Source organism: Prunus persica, chromosome G2 (assembly GCF_000346465.2).
Source record: "Prunus persica cultivar Lovell chromosome G2, Prunus_persica_NCBIv2, whole genome shotgun sequence".
Classification (NCBI taxonomy): domain Eukaryota; kingdom Viridiplantae; phylum Streptophyta; class Magnoliopsida; order Rosales; family Rosaceae; genus Prunus; species Prunus persica.
The window spans coordinates 1,637,231-1,655,792 of NC_034010.1; the positions used below are offsets into that span (position 1 = coordinate 1,637,231).

The 18,562-nt window shown below is 35.8% G+C and overlaps 1 pseudogene; it reads left to right on the plus strand.

Annotated features, from left to right (window-relative positions):
* Positions 4,608 to 6,973, plus strand: LOC18784951 (annotated as a pseudogene).

Here is an 18,562-nt window from a genome sequence, read left to right on the forward strand (position 1 = left end):
GCCCGTTGGTACAACAATATGTATATTTTGCTTACTCCCTTGGCACATCAAACATTATTGCATACATTGCCTATACCCTTGGTGATGCTCAGAACATCTCCAATGAAAATAGCAAATTTTTTCTTTGAAATGGTCATTTGTTAACCTATATGTGGCGCCTTTATTGACCAAAACCAAAAAATATGTGGCACCTTTATACTAAAACTTGCCACTTCAAAACTTTGTCCCTCCAATCCACCCTTCAACCCATCCTTCAAATATGTTAGGATGAATAAATAGACAATACTTTTGATTAAAATATGTTGTGGGACTTAATTTGTTATAGGTAACTCACTTGTGCACATGACATGACACCACAATGGAAAAGTGGGTCAAACTCTCCTCTTCCCTCCTCAAGAGCATCTGGGTTCCATTCACGTAAGAGACAATCTTGAGGTAACCCAATAGAATACTTCTCTCTCCCTCCCTAGCGAATGACAAAAAAAGAAGAAGTTATATTTAAAGGGTTATTTACTTAAATGGTCCTCAAACTAATACCTAAGTTGCATTTTGGTCCATCAACTAAATTATTCGTTCAAATGGTCTACAAACTCTTTATTAATCGGCGCATTGGTCCTACCGTTACACTCCATCAATATTGCTATTAATTTGAGAGTTAAAATCATCAATTTATACTAAAATATTAATTAATTAATTAAAACAGAGATATGGAAGGATGCACATGGGGTGATTTAGCGGTGCAACAAGCCAGCTCCACCATTGTAACATATTGTGGAGCTCAACTCGTGCTGCCACCTTGGCCATCAAAGTCAAAGAAGTCATGTCTAAACAAAGCCATCGTCGTTGTCATCTTTCCTGTGCCGATTGGTTGTCTTTTGACGCCGCTGTCATTTGGTTGTACAGGGAGGGAAGAAGAAGAAGAAGAAAAAAGGAAACAAAAACTCCATTATCAAAAAGTCGCATTTACCCTTCATATTCCCCTCATGTGCAGTTCACATGACTAAAACTCACAGAAAATATAACGGTGGACCAATTCACCAAATAATAAAGAGTTGGTGGATCATTTGAATAAATAATTTAATTGAGGAATCAAAATACAACTTGGGTATAAGATTGAGAACCATTTGATTAAATAACCCTATATTTAAATTACTACGTTTTAAATTTGTTACTTCCATTTGAGGGGCTTTTGTTCTCTGTGGCATATCAAATCAACATTGCTACGCCATGTACTAATTTCATTGGAGATGCTCTAAAATCTGCAAACTGCAATCCTTAAACAGACTTGTACATAATGTGGCAAGCCAAACAATTTCACAAGAATCACCATAATCTAGTTTCTATTAGTAGATGCTCTTAGAAATTAAGTGCTCGTTTGGCATTCTTAATTTGGGTTAATAAATGATTTTAAAAAAAATTTGGGAAGTCCAGCCCGTTTGCTAAACTATGAGAAAATGATTTATTGTTAAAAATTGCTTTGAGAGAAAGTTATAAGGGAAAGTAGCTAATGAGGTGCTTTCATTTTCTGATTATGCAAGAATCAATTTCGAAGAGGCGCTGGGTTTAATGATTATGCGAGAATCAGTACCAACAGCCATTTTAACAAAAAGTTTACCAAACGTCAAATTTCTTTCTCTCACAACTAATTTCTCTCACAACAAATCTGACATCAATTATTTTCACAGTACAACAATGGCAAACTGACCCTAAGTTTGAATTCCCTAACCAGCAAAGTCTACGGTGGACCTGGAGCACCGATGCGCCAATTTTTCAAAACTGCCATAGCAGGTAGCTGGTTATATATATATATATTATATTTCAAAAACAAAAAGAAATAAAAAGAAATAGAAAAGATTATGGTGGTGCTCTCGACGATGACCAAAAACCCACCCATCTCAACTGCCAACTCCTCTATTTCTCGATAACGGTGACTGAGTCTTCCTCCCATGTACAGATTGCATAGCTCTCTTATCTCTTGATAGTGATAACAGCTTGATGCAAACTGCAAGCGCCATCTTCGATCTCATCTCATCTTAGCCCAAGTATGATGTGTTATTGTTGTATATTCAAATCTCGGACCTCATCTCATCACCCTCTAAAAAATATCATTTTCCTTGATTTTGTTTTTGTTTTTATTTGTATTCTCTTGGAATTAAGTGAGTTTAATCTCAAATTTGGACTAAAATGCCTTTATGATTAAGTTTATGATTTTTTTCGAATGAAGTAGGCCCGTTTTGACCCGGCCCAGCCCAGCCCGGTATTTTCTCTCTCCTCTTTAAAGCCCGGGCCTGCTGGCCCATTGACGAGCCCTATTGCTTGGCTTCCTTACTTCCAAGCAATAATCAAGGAGACCTTTCTGCTGCACCCAGCAACTCCATTGCTTCTCCCTCGAAAAGCCGATTCATACGTTGAAATCTGCCGGCTATATTATCGTTTTTCTTTCTTGACTTTTTTTGGGCCAAGCAAGATTAGAGACGTAAAAGAGCTGCCATACTCAACTTGAAGAGAAAAAGACGAATCATATAAATTATTGGGTTTATTGATGTCTACACTTTAACCTATCAAAATAGAATGATTACGGCTTGGACTCTATAATTTTGTGACCCAACTTGTATCTAAATTCAATCTTTGATAAAACATACGTGTTCCAATATTTGATCGATTAGTGACAACAAATAGCGATAATGTGTTTTTGGAGAATATAATATCATTTTCAAAGGGTCTGTTTGATATCATTTTTAAATAGTGTGCTTCAAGAATTTCGAAACTCTTGTTTTGTATGAACTCTTTTGATACAGCTTGCCTATTGTAGGGTTCTCTTTCTTTTCTTTTGTTAGATTGATTGAAGCAAAGATAATTCTGGTACATCTCCACTACTTTATAAAATTTTATTGTTATCTGCGAAATAGGCTAAGTGGAGAGAAAGCATGAACCTTCCTTTTTTTCTCCTTCAAACTCAGATCACTATCAACACCAACCCCACCATATAACTCTTCCTCAACTCTTTCCTCACATCACATGCAAGTAGCTTAGTTTACGGAAAAAAAAAACTTTGCATAAAAAGAAAAAACATGAACTTAGGGAATGCTCTGTTGATGGATGAGCCTTTGGTCTTAGATACCAGTGGATGAACCTTCGTCTAAGATTGTCACACCCACTTCCTAGAGTCCTCTTTTATATTCTAGAGTTTTTCCTTTAATTTACTTTCCTCTCCATACATAATTTTACTTTTACCTTTTCTTTTTTATCACTACTTTTGGTTATTAAATGCTTTTGGAGTGACTAATGTGATGTTAGTTAGATGGCTTTTGGTGTGTTCGAGAAAAAATTTGTTTCAACGGGGATAGCACTATTTCATTATTATCGGCCAATAACACTATACAACATAGAAAAGTTATCACGCATGTCATAGCATTATTGGTTTGAAATAGTACTATCCCCGTTTCATGCAAGTGTTTCTCCCTCCCACTATAGCCTGAGACACAAATTGGCTCATCTTTCAAGCAACACACATAAAAAGACTAGACCACCAGGACCCTTTATAAAAAAATATATATATTGTCAAACTATAAATTATATACTGTTTATTAAGTAAAATGTGAATCTTCAATTTACAGTCTAATAACATATCATATGATATCATACTCTCGACAAGCAAGTCATACTCTTGACACGCAAGTCACTCTTTTGAAAAGGAAATCGAAATATCATGTGAATGGAGTTCTTATATAAGAGAAAGGTTAACAGCTAGAATAACATATATCTCATTTTGGACAATTAATTCAGGGATTGATTTGATGATTATATCCTTGGATTTAATAGTTTTTTTGATAGAGAGACTATTTAAAAGCACCCATATTAACGTTAGAAACCAATAGTGATACAAAAAAACTTTAAGGATGCAATTTGATAGTTTGGCAAATGTTAGGGACGTTTTGTGATTAAAAGTCTTCTCTAAATAAACACTAAAATATGCTTTTATAGACACTTCCGAGTTGGCCATCAAGTAGAAAGACTACTTTTAGCGCACAACTCCACAACTCCGTGTTCCTCATGTTAACAATTATTTAGGATGTCGGAGGTGAAAAGGTTTATGCTCTCCCTTAACTTTTGTTTTCTGTCTGAAATTACACCACAGAGAGAGAGAGAGAGAGAGAGAGAGAGAGAGAGAGAGAGAGAGAGAGAGAGAGAGAGAGAGAGAGAGAATGGATTTATAGAGTTTTTGTATGGTCCTCCTAACTAGTCTTTTCTTTGTGTTCTTGTTCTCAATTCAAGCCCTCAGAAGCAAAGCCAACCCCAAAAGGCATCTTCTTCCACCTGGACCAAAGCATCCTTTCATTGGCAATCTCTTAGAGCTTGGAAACAAACCCCATCTCGATTTCACCAAGCTTTCTTAAATCTATGGCCCCATTATAACTCTGCAACTCGGCCAAGTAACAACGGTGGTTGTTTCTTCATCAAACACAACCAAACAAGTCCTCCGAACACATGACCGATTCTTGTCCAACCGAATTGTGCCAAATGCAATCCAAGCCAGTTAGCGCACGTCAATGGGCCAAGCCGGGCTAGCTTAGCATAAATTTAATAGGCTTGGACTAGGTCGGGCTTTAAAGAGGAAAGAGAAAATACCGGGTCTGGCCGGGCCTGACCGAGTTTTTTTTAGAAAATTCAAAGCCCAAGTCTGACCCATGGACCGGGAGGGCCCTCATCAACCCATGAGTCCGTGGGCCAAATCATGAGGCCTAAAGCCAGTTACCTTCCCGGAGACAGCCTGCCCTGGATACCAACTTTATCCAAATGAAGAAGCCTTCGAAAAATATGCAACTCTCACTTGTTCGCCCCCAAAATCCTTAACGCCAACCAACCCAGCCGTCGCATGAAAGTGGAAGAGCTCATATATGATGTCAATGAAAGCTTGGTCAAAGGTGAGGCGGTAGATATTAGAAAAGCCACTTTCAAAACGACGCTCAATCTGCTTTCCCATACTATGTTCTCTATGGATTTGGTTGACGCAAGTAGCGAGATGGCTAGAGAGTTCAAGGAGATTGTGTGGGGTTCGATGGAAGAGGCACAGAAGCCAAACTGGGTGGACTTTTCTCTGTTCTTAGGAAAATTGACCCCCAGAGAATTAGGCGGCACATATCAAACATGTCCAGAAGATAGAACAGGTCTTTGACCGCATCATTATCCAAAGATTGGAATCTAGAAAAGCCCATGATTATGTCATAACCAATGATATGTTGGATACTTTTTTGAACATCAGTGGAGTGAACAGTGAGGACATGGACATGACCAAACTTCAACATCTGCTTTTGGTTAGTTGTTTTTTTGTTTTTAATTGCTTGGTCATTACAATTTGTTATGCCATTAATTTTTGTGACTTATTATGTGAATAGATTCTATTTACTGCGGGCACAGATACAACCTCAGCCACGTTGGAATGGGCAATGGCTGAGCTGCTACGCAATCCGAAAAAGCTATCAAAAGCTCAACAAGAGCTAGAGAAAATCATTGGCAAAGGAAAACCAGTAGAGGAAGGAGACATTGCTCGGTAGGCCTCATCATTTGGCCCGCGGGCTCATAGGTCGATAAGGCCCCCGCCCGACCCATCTAAAAACACAAAAGTCTGGCCCGTTAGACCCGCATACGTATATAATTATGTATAAATAGAGTTTAGGATTAGGATTATATCAATTAAATCACATATATAATTTGTTTCATTTCATTTACTTTTCTTTACTCATTCTTAGTTTATAATTGGATGATTAGCACATTAATTTGTGTCAATTATTAATACAACAATTATACATATAAATAAGATGAACAACATATCATATCACCAAATATAATCGTACCACCAAATATAATCATGCTTTTCTTGAACACATCACCAAACATTTGCATACCATCCTTTAAAAAAAAAAAATTTTTTTTATACTTATTATTTTTTAAAATTATTTCTTAAAAACATATTGCGATCTAATTATGTAATAACCTCAAAAATAGTACTTGGTTTTATTATTTTTGTGAAAAATCTTATTGAGTTGTGTGACTTTATTGGAATTTTTTTATGAATTTGGTTTGATGTATAAATATTGGAATTAAGTGAGTTTAATCTCAAATTTGGACTAAAATGCCCTTATGATTAAGTTTATGATTTTTTTCGAATGAAGTAGGCCCCCCAGCCCAGCCCGGTATTTTCTCTCCTCTCTTTAAAGCCCGGGCCGGCCCAGCCCATTGACGAGCCTTATTGCTCGGCTTCCTTACTTCCAAGCAATAATCAAGGAGACCTTTCTACTAGACCCAGCAACTCCATTGCTTCTCCCTCGAAAAGCCGATTCAAACGTTGAAATCTGCCGGTTATATTTTGTGAATGCATGGGCCATCGGCAGAGACCCCAACATTTGGGACAACCCAAGCTCATTTGTTTCTGAGAGGTTCTTAGGATTGGATGACCAAATTGATGTTAGCGGGAAAAACTTTGAGCTTATTCCATTTGGTGCTGGGAGGAGAATATGTCCTGGCTTGCCATGGACGATGCGAATTCTGCCCTTGATGTTGGGTTCACTCATTAACTCTTTTGAATGAAAGCTTGAAGATGGGGTTTTACCAGAGACCTTGAACATGGAAGAGAAGTTTGGCCTCACCTTGCAAATGGCTCACCCTCTTAGAGCTGTGCCCAAGTCATTTTGTGAAATTTAATGGAGTCTATATTGTTGGATTTTATGCAAGAATTGGAGAAGAGAATAATGATAGACCGTGACATATAATTGTGATATTCAAATCTTGGACCTCATCTCATCACCCTCTAGCAAATATCATTTTCCTTGATTTTGTTTTATTTTTATTTTTTATTCTCTTGTATTTCTTGTTGAGCCTAATATTTTCTTGATTTTATATTCTGCTGTAGTTTTTGAGTTGAATTAACTCTCAAGATCCACTTGGTATGAAATTTTAGATTGAAATTCCAATTTTTGGTGGGTCAGTTTCAATATCTGTAAATTGTTTTTTTATTGAACTTTATGCTAGTGTTTAAATTATATAATGATGATCTTCTCATAATTTTTGAAATTTCCATTGAATATGAATTTTTTCTCTAATTACCTCTTCCAAGGTCCACTTAGCTTAGATTTTTAGGTATTTCTTGCCAAAATTTGGTGAACTTTATTTGATTAGAGGGAGTATGCTGAGCCAAGGACTACCTAGAATGACTCATATTGGTCCCAACAATGCTTCTCAGGGTGCCTTGAGTGTGCATGACGGGTTCTCTTTTGGGCTATTACTAAACATGCTCATGTTGTTGTGCAGGGTGCCTTGAGTTTATATTTATTTTTCTGTTTGTAGTTCTCTGTTGTTTTGCTGGCCTTTGGTGTCTTTGGTTGATGCTTTAATAAAGCAAGCTTGAATGACCAAAAAAATAGAAAATATATAGCTAGAAATATGAAGAAGAAAAAAAAATTTGCTTGGTCTGTTAGTGTTTGTTTTTATTTTGGGGAATGATTAGAGATTGTTTTAGTTGGTTTTGGAATTTCTAAATTTTGGATTGTTTAATTTTGGAGATTTTTTATTTTTTATTTTACAGGTATATGGTGCATATGCTTATATATGCCCATTTCTATCACATGTACTTTGGTTGTGTTTATGTAATCTTCAAAGAAGTTTTACTTGAAATTGGAAATGGTTTCTGCACAGGGTATTGAGCAATTTTCTTTTATCATTTCCTTTCTGTTATTATTTCATTTCCATGTTTCTGTGATTAATTGAATAGTACCTCTTTCATCTATTTATCTATGCAATGCTTTCAATGGTTTCAATTCTTGATTGGAGAAATCAGTTCAATATTTTTTTTATGCGGCATAAAATTCTATATGACCATCGAAACAGTTAAAGAATGAAAATGCCATTAAAAATGCAATTTGCAATGTATTAAGTTATTTCCATATGCAATTACTAGCTCCCTGTCTGGTAATTGCGAGGAATCACCTTCTATGAGTTCAGTCACTAATAACATCGGGAAGTGCAGATGAGGGTGTGGGGTGGTCAATGTGATAAATGTCCAAAATGTCTCTCAAATAATGTCAAATTTTCAAACTAGAGCCACTAATTACGTGCAAAATAGCCATGGCATGCGGGTAACCACTTCGCAAATGCATTACACTCTTTTTTGGTAATTGCAAATCTATCCAAATCTCATTCCATTACATGCGCTATAAGACTTCGGGTCCTAATTTACACAATTTTTCCTATTAATTAGAACATCATGATTCACCCAAATCCATAAATTTGTAATCACCTAAACTTAGAAACCAACTTGGACTGGCATGACGATGCGATAAAATGCAAAAACTTCAAGAAATCTGAACTTGTTCTAGGTAACCTGTAATTGCCAAACAGGGAGATACTAATTGCATAAGTAAATACAATGGCAAGCTAATAAACACAATTATTCTATCTTCGCTTGCTAATTGCAAATTACTTATAATTTCCCACTAACCTTCAAAGACAAAATCGTCATTTACCATTTGTTTGGGATTTAGATAACATGGGAGGAGTTAAAGGATAGATTGGCAACATAATGAGCAATTCCCAACCGGGAGACATTAATTGCATATTTTTCAATTGCACTTGCATTATGTTATGCAATTACCATATATTGTTTGGTAATTGCATTACGGTAAGCAATTACCATTGCTTGTTCAGCAATTGCATTATAGTATGCAATTACCATAGCCTGTTTGGCAATTGCATAGTATGTGAAACTTGTTCAAATTTCTCCCAAGGCCTTGGTACTTGGCTATATAAATGTGGTCTTTATTTTTGTAAACACAAGGGTTTATAGTATTAATGACCCTTTTTATATTGTTTTGAACCTGAGTGTTCCATAAACTTGTAAAGTATATTCATAATCTTGTAAACACAAGGTTTACAAGTTCTACAACATTTTGGACATTGACATACAAAACAATGTAAAAAAGGTCCTTAATATTGTAAACCCTTGTGTTTACAATAATAAGGACCAAATTTACTTCTCCAAGATTCACCATTACCTTAACATGGTAAGATAGATCATTTCTAATGTAAATTATAACATTACAAGATTATGGATTATAAAGAACCTTAAAGTTGTAATCCTAGTGCAAAAACGCGTAAATGAGAACCAAAATCTTATAATCTACGAGATTAAGGGTAAATTTTTACAAGTTTATGGAATGCCAATGTCCAAACCATTGTAATATGGGTCCTTAATATTGTAAACCGTTGCGCTTACAAGAATAAGGGCCAAGTTTACATCTCCAAGATCCATTCTTGACTTCATCTTGGAATGTAGATCCTTTCTATTGTAAATTATGTTATTACAAATTTATGGATACACGTTACAAGTTTATGGAACATGGAGATCCAAAACATTGTAAAAGAGGTCCGTAATACTGTAAACCCTTGTATTTATAAGAATAAGGACCATATTTACAAAGTTAAAGTCTACACTTACCTTATCATTGTAAGAGGGATCCTTTCAATTGTAAATCAGGATATTACAAAGCTAGGGATAAGGAAGAACCTCAAACTTGTAATCATGGTGCAAAAAATCATAAATGAGAACCCAAATCTTGTAATGTACGAGATTAAGGATCTGCATTACGAGTTTATGGAAAGCTTATGTCCAAAGCACTGTAATACGAGTCCTTAATGTTATAAACCATTGCATTTACAAAAATAAGTACCAATTTTACATCTCCAAGGTCCACCATTACCTTAACCATGAAATAGAGATCATTTCTATTGTAATTTATGATATTACAGGTTTATGGATACACTTTACAAGTTTATGGAAGGTCCAAAACATTGTAAAAGAGGTCTTTAATACTGTAAACCCTTGTGTTTACAAGAATAAGGACCACCTTTACTTCTCTAAAGTCTACCCTTACCTTATCATTGTAAGAGGGATCCTTTCAATTGTAAATCAGGATATTACAAGGCTAGGGATAAGGAAAAACCTCAAACTTGTAATCATGGTGCAAAAAATCATAAATGAGAACCCAAATCTTGTAATGTACGAGATTAAGGATCTGCGTTACGAGTTTATGGAAAGCTTACATCCAAAGCACTGTAATACGAGTCCTTAATGTTATAAACCATTACATTTACAAGAATAAGTACTAATTTTACATCTCCAAGGTCCATCATTACCTTAACTTTGTAATAGAGGTCCTTTCTATTGTAATTTATGTTATTACATTTTTATGGATATATTTTATAAGTTTATGGAACATGGAGGTCCAAAATATTGTAAAAGAGGTCCGTAATATTGTAAACCTTTGTGTTTACAAGAATAAGGACCACGTTTACGTCTCCAAAGTCTACCTTTACCTTATCATTGTAAGAGGGATCCTTTCAACTGTAAATCAAGATATTACAATGCTATGGATAAGGAAGAACCTCAAACTTGTAATCATGGTGCAAAAAATCAAAAATTAGAACCCAAATCTTGTAATGTACGAGATTAAGGATCTGCATTACAAGTTTATGGAAAGCTTACGTCCAAAGCACTGTAACACGAGTCCTTAATGTTATAAACCATTGCATTTACAAGAATAATTACCCATTTTACATCTCCAAGGTCCACAATTACCTTAACCATGTAATAGAGATCCTTTCTATTGTAATTTATGATATTACAATTTTATTGATACACTTTACAAGTTTATGGAAGGTCCAAAACATTGTAAAAGAAGTCCTTAATATTGTAAACCCTAGTGTTTACAAGAATAAGTTTCACAATTACTTCTCTAAGGTCCATATTTACCTTAATGTTGTAAGGGGATCATTTTCTTTGTAAATGAGTATTACAATGTTATGGATTAGGATTCACCTTAATGTTGTAACAAAGGAGCAAAGTGTCTTAAATGTGAAACCAAAGATTGTAATGTACAAACTTAAGGATATGATTTACAAGCTTATGGACTGCATATGTCCATGATAGTGTAATAGTAGTCCTTAATAATGTAAACTCTTGTGTTTACAAGCCTAAGGACCCAATCTTCTTCAATGTCTACTTTTACTTTAGCATTGTACTATGGGTAATTTTCTCTGTAAATTAAGGTATAACATATTTATATATTTTTCATTTAATATTTATTTATAATTCTATATTATTAATGTAGAATTTTTATATTTGATTATTTTTATTATATATATATTTATAAATACAGAATGAAAAAATAAAAAATAAATATCATTGAAAACATGAAGAAAAAAATTCGATTAATAATTGGTTGATTTTACATAGAAGTATTTATATGATCAAATGCTTGTGTATGATAGTGTTCTTTTGCTTAGCAATAATATGTTATATTATATGCAAAAAAAGACTACAATTTAAAATAAGAATCAATTTTATAAAAATCTATATTCTTAGATTTTAAATTATTAGCAATAATATGTTATATTATATGCAAATATAAACTATACTTTAAACTAAGAACAAGTTTATAAAAACCTATATTATTAGATTTTAAAATATTTGGTGAAATAACATTTGAATATTTTTTGAATGTATGTTATGCACATAAAATTGTCAATGAACAAGATATATATTTTATAAATGGTAATCAAGATGTTTACAAAGTTACTTAACATAACCACAAATAAATAAATATTTGACATGTAAAAATTTAATGTTTTACTAACTACTTTTTGAAACTTTAGATCATTCTATTATTTTTCCTAATTTTGTTCATACCTAATATTTTTATATTTGACTAAAATATTTGGTTTTTTATTTATAGAAATCATTTACATCCTAGTTATTGGTGGAATAATAGAGAAATAATAGAAGTGAGATTAGTGGAAGAAAAACATGGAACAAATTTTTTAATCCCTATTATTATTATTTTAATATAAATATATTTAAAATTTCTGTTTATTATAATTTTCTTTCAATTTATATTGGTTTTTTCAGTTAATTACATTCTTACTTTAAGTTTTCATATACATAAACATCAACCCAAAAGAGAAATTAATAAATAATAAAAAACTAGCCTACTATTCGTATACATGAAATCAACTCAAAAGATAATAATAATAAATAATATATATATATATTGTTATAAAACTGGAGAATTTAGAGAGGAAAATTGAGAGAAAGAATTGAGAGACAGAGAGAGAGGAATGTAGGAACTGAACTTCCCTTCAGAGTTTTCTCTTCTCATTTAGGTGTTGAATGTGTGTATTACAAACAAAGGGGTGAACCCGTATATAGGCAAAACATTCTAACATGTGGGCTCCACCATACCAATACAATACAAGGGGGGAAGCTTCATAGGGGGGGGGAAGCTTCGCATCTTGTTTACAACACTCCCCCTTGGAGACCACAAATGATACGGAATATGCCTCGTTAAAAACCTTGCCAGTAAAAACCCAGTGGGACAAAAACTGGTCGAAGGGAAAAAGAGTACATAATAATGTGTAACATAAAATTCTATGTATATTGACGCGCGTGCGACACTGCCTCATTAAAACCTTGCCAGGAAAAACCCAGTGGGATAAAAAAAACCTGGACGAAGGAAAAAGAGTACAGTATTTGAAGATCTTTATTGATAGTGCGCTCCCCCTGATGCTTGGCAAAATATCTTTAAGTTATACTGTTGATCAGCTTTCTGAATATCGTAGTTGGCACTGCTTCTGTGAGTCAATCTTGAGTGACACTGCTGCTGTGAGTCAATTTTGAGCGATACTGCCTCGTTAAAACCTTACCAGGAAAAATCCAGTGGGATAAAAACCTGGATGAAGGAAAAAGAGTACAGTGTATGGAGGTCTTTATTAAAACCACGCTCCTCTTTGTGAATATCTCCCCCTGAAAAATGTAGGACTAGCTTTTGTCCAGTAAGCGACCATAAAAATTTTCATAGTATACCCTAAAACCCTTGAGCGACACTGCCTCGTTAAAACCTTACCAGGAAAAACCCAATGGGATAAAAACCTGGATGAAGGAAAAAGAGTACAATGTGGAGCTGAGCTCTATCTGGTCTAGTATACTTCTGGAAAAACATTTAAGGACCAACGGATAATCCTCATAAAAATGCTTCAATACTTTCTTAGTATAAGCAAGAATCTCGTTGGCACAATGCTCGATCCTTAAGTCGAGACAAATATTTCGTGAATTCTGCAGAATCTTTAATGTGTTGCAATCACATTATAATCAATGTACTCATTGAGGTAATTTATGCATATTAATATTGAGTACAAATTTTGTGCTTCAAGCACATGTCCTTTAGGGACTTGCTTTATGCAATGTCAATTCTTTCAACGGATTTTGTCTAAAAGGGATTAAGCTTTATGACACATTATATAGCTTTAACCCAGCTATTTATACATCTTTTAGGGAATCGCTTCTGGCGATATGCTCCGTGCATTTAATAACCCTTAAAGATTATATGTTGGTCTCCGTAATTGTGTAATAAGGGGGGGCACAATTGAATCTGTAAATATGGAGAAAACCTAACATTCCTTGTTTCTGCCAGAAACAGTGTGTCATAAAAAGAAGGTATATTCCCTTTTATTCCGAACACCCAAGTATAAATTTTAGTATTAACAAATTTTGGGGTTCGTATTATGGGTTTGTTCTTCCACGTTCATTCTCATTTATAATGGAATTACCTCGTTCCATTTTGGCCAATGATATTGTCGACATTTAATAATTGAACGTGGTTCCAATCAGCACAACCCATTGATGATTTGAGTAGCTACTCCAAAACCAAAAATTGTCATTCATCAATTCATGATCCCACCATTCTCATTTGCATGCGCATACATCAATTATAAGCATTTCTTTGCTTTTGGGTACCCAAGCCGCTTCAGAGGGCTTTTATTATGTGAGAATGTGGATTATAACCTCCAACGGAGCGTTATTTTATAGTAGGGCGTGGATAATCTCCATTTAGGGAGTTGGAACATTTAGAACCCATATATCTGTCATGATGCAGGCATGCCACAGATTAATACATACATGTCAATTAATTTCTGGGACTTTAACCCATATTATGGGACTTTAACCCATATAATTTGCTACGCATTAGGCGTGCATAATATCAATATTGACATGTCAAAGGATTGTCCATTTGGGACTTCAATCCACATCATTTGCTACGCAACAGGCGTGCATCATATTGATCACTGCTATACCCATGTTATGTTCGTATGGGACTTTAATCTGTGCAGTGTATTATCAATGTATCCAACTTGCAATCTGTAAAATTTGCATTAATAATTCATGGATACATACAAGCCATTCTTTTGGAATGGACTTATCTTCCCATTTGGTTACCTTTCAAGATAAAATATCAAATAGGTATATAAGCATAAAATAACACAAGTATTGCTTACATCCTTAGGTGGGAGAAACTTTTCGCAAGTATCATTCAAGCTTGTATCGGCCCAGTAAATATAAAGTACCGCTTGATGATCTTGTTATATCCTGCAATAGTAAAATCACAACTCTTTTCTCTGTAAAAAACAAATAATCCTCAGAAAGTTACAGAAAGAGAAAAAATGCAAAAATATTGTGATATTGATTGCAAGGAAAGGTAAGCAATCAGGGAAGGAAGCTGGTGGGAGCAGAAAACAAGCTCTCAATTCTCCTAGTCTAGAAGGACCTCAGGAGATTAGAGCATAAGGCCGCCATCACAATTCCCTAATCTTGCAGAAACATGATCAGGGATAGTCTTGCTTCCTGAATGGATGATCAGAGATAGTTTTGCTTCTCAGGCATATTAAGTGCTTACTGATAAGAAAAACAAGTAGATATCGCATCACTAGGTATGGAGTAAACTGGATGTCTTCTGCAAAGAAAATTTCGTTAGTAACATATTTATACACAAATAAAAGGAATAGGTAGAACCGGTGAATTTCAAATTAACCATAGTAAAATTGCGAGATTCTCGGGATACTTTTGAAAAAGTAGTTCCGTGAAATCCGTAAAGCAAGATCGGCTTTGAAAATAATACTTGAAAACGCCGAAAGTGCCGACAGGCATTATTAGAGGCCACGTGAAGTTTTGGACTCTAGGAAAGAAAAAGAGAAATATGGGGATCCGAGAAGATATTGAGATCCTGAAAAACAGTAGCCATATTTCCTCTTATAGATATTGCCCTTGCAAAACTGGATTGTAGCAACTGCGTTTCAACTCAACTTCCTTCAGAGGCTTCCAGAACATAATGTAATTTTATAGATTTTACAGGGCCTGCACCTTCATTGCAGGTGGAAAAATCTATCTGTTGTATGTTCCTGTAATAATAATTGCGCACATTCTTAAACTTGCACCTGTGGTTTTTACGTCTTTTCAAAATGACAGTTTGGAACCTTGTGCCTTATAGGTTCAAATAACCACATTGTTTCTCCCAAATTTCATATTTTATCGCATGGTAGCCCGAAACTTTTGGCCTGGGCACAAACTCAGAATTTATTTGCCCTTTTCAAATGGACATGAAATATGAATTGAGTAAAAGCCATGATAATATCGCAATATAGTAGTGAAGAGCATTAACTACTATATACCCACAACTTCAAGTTCAGGATCTCTCATATATTTGGATCCATGGGCTTCCGGCCCAGATATAACAAAATATGTGGGGGGCCTCAATTCATTACTTGAGGTTTATATTAATATTATCCATTTCGCGGTGTATTCTTAACAACCGGAATTCACAAAATATATTTCTTCCTTGATGTGTCGATTATAACAAAATCGAACTTTATTAAATTCATCATCTTCTTATGCCAAAGAAATATGTGGCATACCACAATTTGCAATAATACCTCAAGGGTTGTCCATTTAATTGTTGGAACTTCAGGTTCTCAACACTGTTAAATTTTGAACTTCAGGCCAAAATAACATATTCTCATGGTATGGACATTCAATCCCCTTAGATTTTGAACTTCGGGCCAAAATCACATATTCTCATGGTATGGACATTTTTACAATTTTCTGTACATATTTCTGGACTTCAAGCCCTTACATAATTGTCCATATTTTGAGGAACTTCTGGCATCTCATTTAATTGCTCATCCATGAGTTTAAGGAACTGCAGGTTCCCTTTTGTATATAGTGACGGTTTACCAAAAATGGTTCATATTTATGCATACGTCACTATTCATGTGAATAGTACTATTCATCAAGTCATGAATACGTATCTATTCATCTGCATGTACAGTTATCATCAATGTGTACGGCACTATGAACCAATATGATACTGTTACATCATTAAGGAACTCTAGGTCCTTATTTACATGTCAGGGATCAAGGACCCTTAAGTCCGATTACATGTTTACAAATACAGTACCGGAGAGACTGCCAGCTCTCATCATCATCAAGGATCTTCAAGTCCTGATGTAATTGTATGATGAGGATTAAGGAACTTCTGGTCCTGATCTGCATACTGTAAAAAACTCATCATACAGCACATTTAATCCATATAATAAATTACTAGTAATTAAATTACTGGTATGGACGATAAACCCGCACCACACTTTAAATAAATGTAAATGTGCGGTAAAATAAATTCATAAATTAAATTGCTTGCTGTATGGACGTTAATCCCGCACCATACTTTAAATAAATGTAAATGTGCGGTAAAGTAAACGTGCTTGTATGGGCACTAATTCTGCTCCATACATTTAAATAAAAGCAAAGGCGTGGACGATAAACCCGCACCACCCTTTTAAATAAATACTGTTGTATGGGTAATAAACCTACACCATACAGTAAATAAAATAAATGTGCAGTAAAGTAAATTGTGCTTGTATGGGCACTAATTCTGCTCCATACATTTAAATAAAATTAAAGGCGTGGGCGATAAACCCGCACCACCCTTTTAAATAAATACTGTTTGTATGGGTAATAAACCTACACCATACAGTAAATGTGCGGTAAAGTAAATTTGCAGTAAATTAAATTTCATAAAGTAAAGTGTTAGAATTAGTAACGGTCTCCCACTGATAATATGTTTAGTATTACCGAGGGTCCATTTTTGTTAATGGTTAGTAAAAGAAAAGCAGATAAATATGAAATAATAGGGAAGATAAGGGAGCAGAAAACTTATCGCTTATGCCCTTGCTGAGTGATCCCCTTTTTCCTTTTTTTTTATTTTTATATATATATATATATAGAGTTTTTTTATTATTTATTTATTTTTTTATTATTATTTTTTTATTTTAGCAGATAAAAACTTTAGGCGTGCCCGACAAAACTTTAGCAGCAGCCCTTTAATCTCTGAACAGAGACCACCATGATGTGGAAACTCATCATTCTCAGCCGCAGGCTTGGTGATAAAAGCAGTTGGCATCATCCAGGCTATGCAGTAGTGGTCCATAAAGGGCGGTACAAAGTGTCCTCAAGCCTCTGGTTGAACTGAGCAGTTGAGTGAAGCCAATAGTGCATCAACAACAGCTGCAGTCTCAGCACCAGGGCCCTCTACGGATACTCAAAGCTTCTGGCATGGCCATCGGTTCCTCAACTTCCTTCTTGCTTGTATGGTAGGATGTCTTCAGGCAGAAACGGGCATGATCATCGGTGGGGTCATCAGCTTCAGGCAACCACGCTGATCTTCGTCTTCGCCGGCAAGGGCTCCGGCATGGCCTTCGCCATAGCTAAGCCTCACCAGGCTCAGCCTCCGCACCGAGTGGGCCTCCATAACCCGCATCACTAGTTCCACAGAGCCGACGTGATTCGCTTTGACAGCACCACTGCTGTACACCGAAAACAGAGGCCGAATCCGTGGGCTAGAGCGGCAGCGACGAGGCCTGCTGGCGGGGTCACGGTGGGGACAGCCTGGCGGCCAATTACAGGAAGTCGGTGATGGCTTTGATCACTTCAACGTCTACGTCCCTGGTGGTAGTTGTGTTGAGGGGGAAGAACTTAGCGAGCCTGAAGTGGATGTCTTGCAGCTTGTTCACTATCGTGAGCATGGAGTATGGAGTTGCGGTGGTGCCTGAGGGGGTAACGACTCGCGGCAGCGGAGGCGGAGACCGATGGGTCGTCGTCGTCGTCGTCGGACAGCTTGGAAGCAGCCCAGGAAGAGATTGAGCAGCCCTGCATGTACCATGACGGCCATGGTAATGGTGATAGTGATGATGTCCGGTCCAAAGCCGCCGTTATGGAGCAGCGGCCGCCGTGTTAGCTACGCTGCATAGCTTCCATGCCTCGCTCAGCAAGAGCGTCGAGGCCAAGAAACTTGCCACCATCTCGCTGCTTTCAAACGGTGAAGCTTCGGTATCCATGCTGACCGAGTGATTGGAGCCAGCTGCTTCAGCTTCATGTGGTTTCTGCTGTGCTATCTGTGTTTGTTTACAGATTGGGACGACACCTTCCTTTTTTTTTTTTTTTTTTTTTCAAGGGATTTATTTTGGAGCAGTGGAGCAGCAGAGATGGAAGGAGACAGGGATGAGAGATCTGGGTTTCATCAGAGAATTCAGCTGATATTGATTGAGCGAATTCGTGCTGATAACGTGTTATAAAACTGGAGAATTTAGAGAGGAAAATTGAGAGAAAGAATTGAGAGACAGAGAG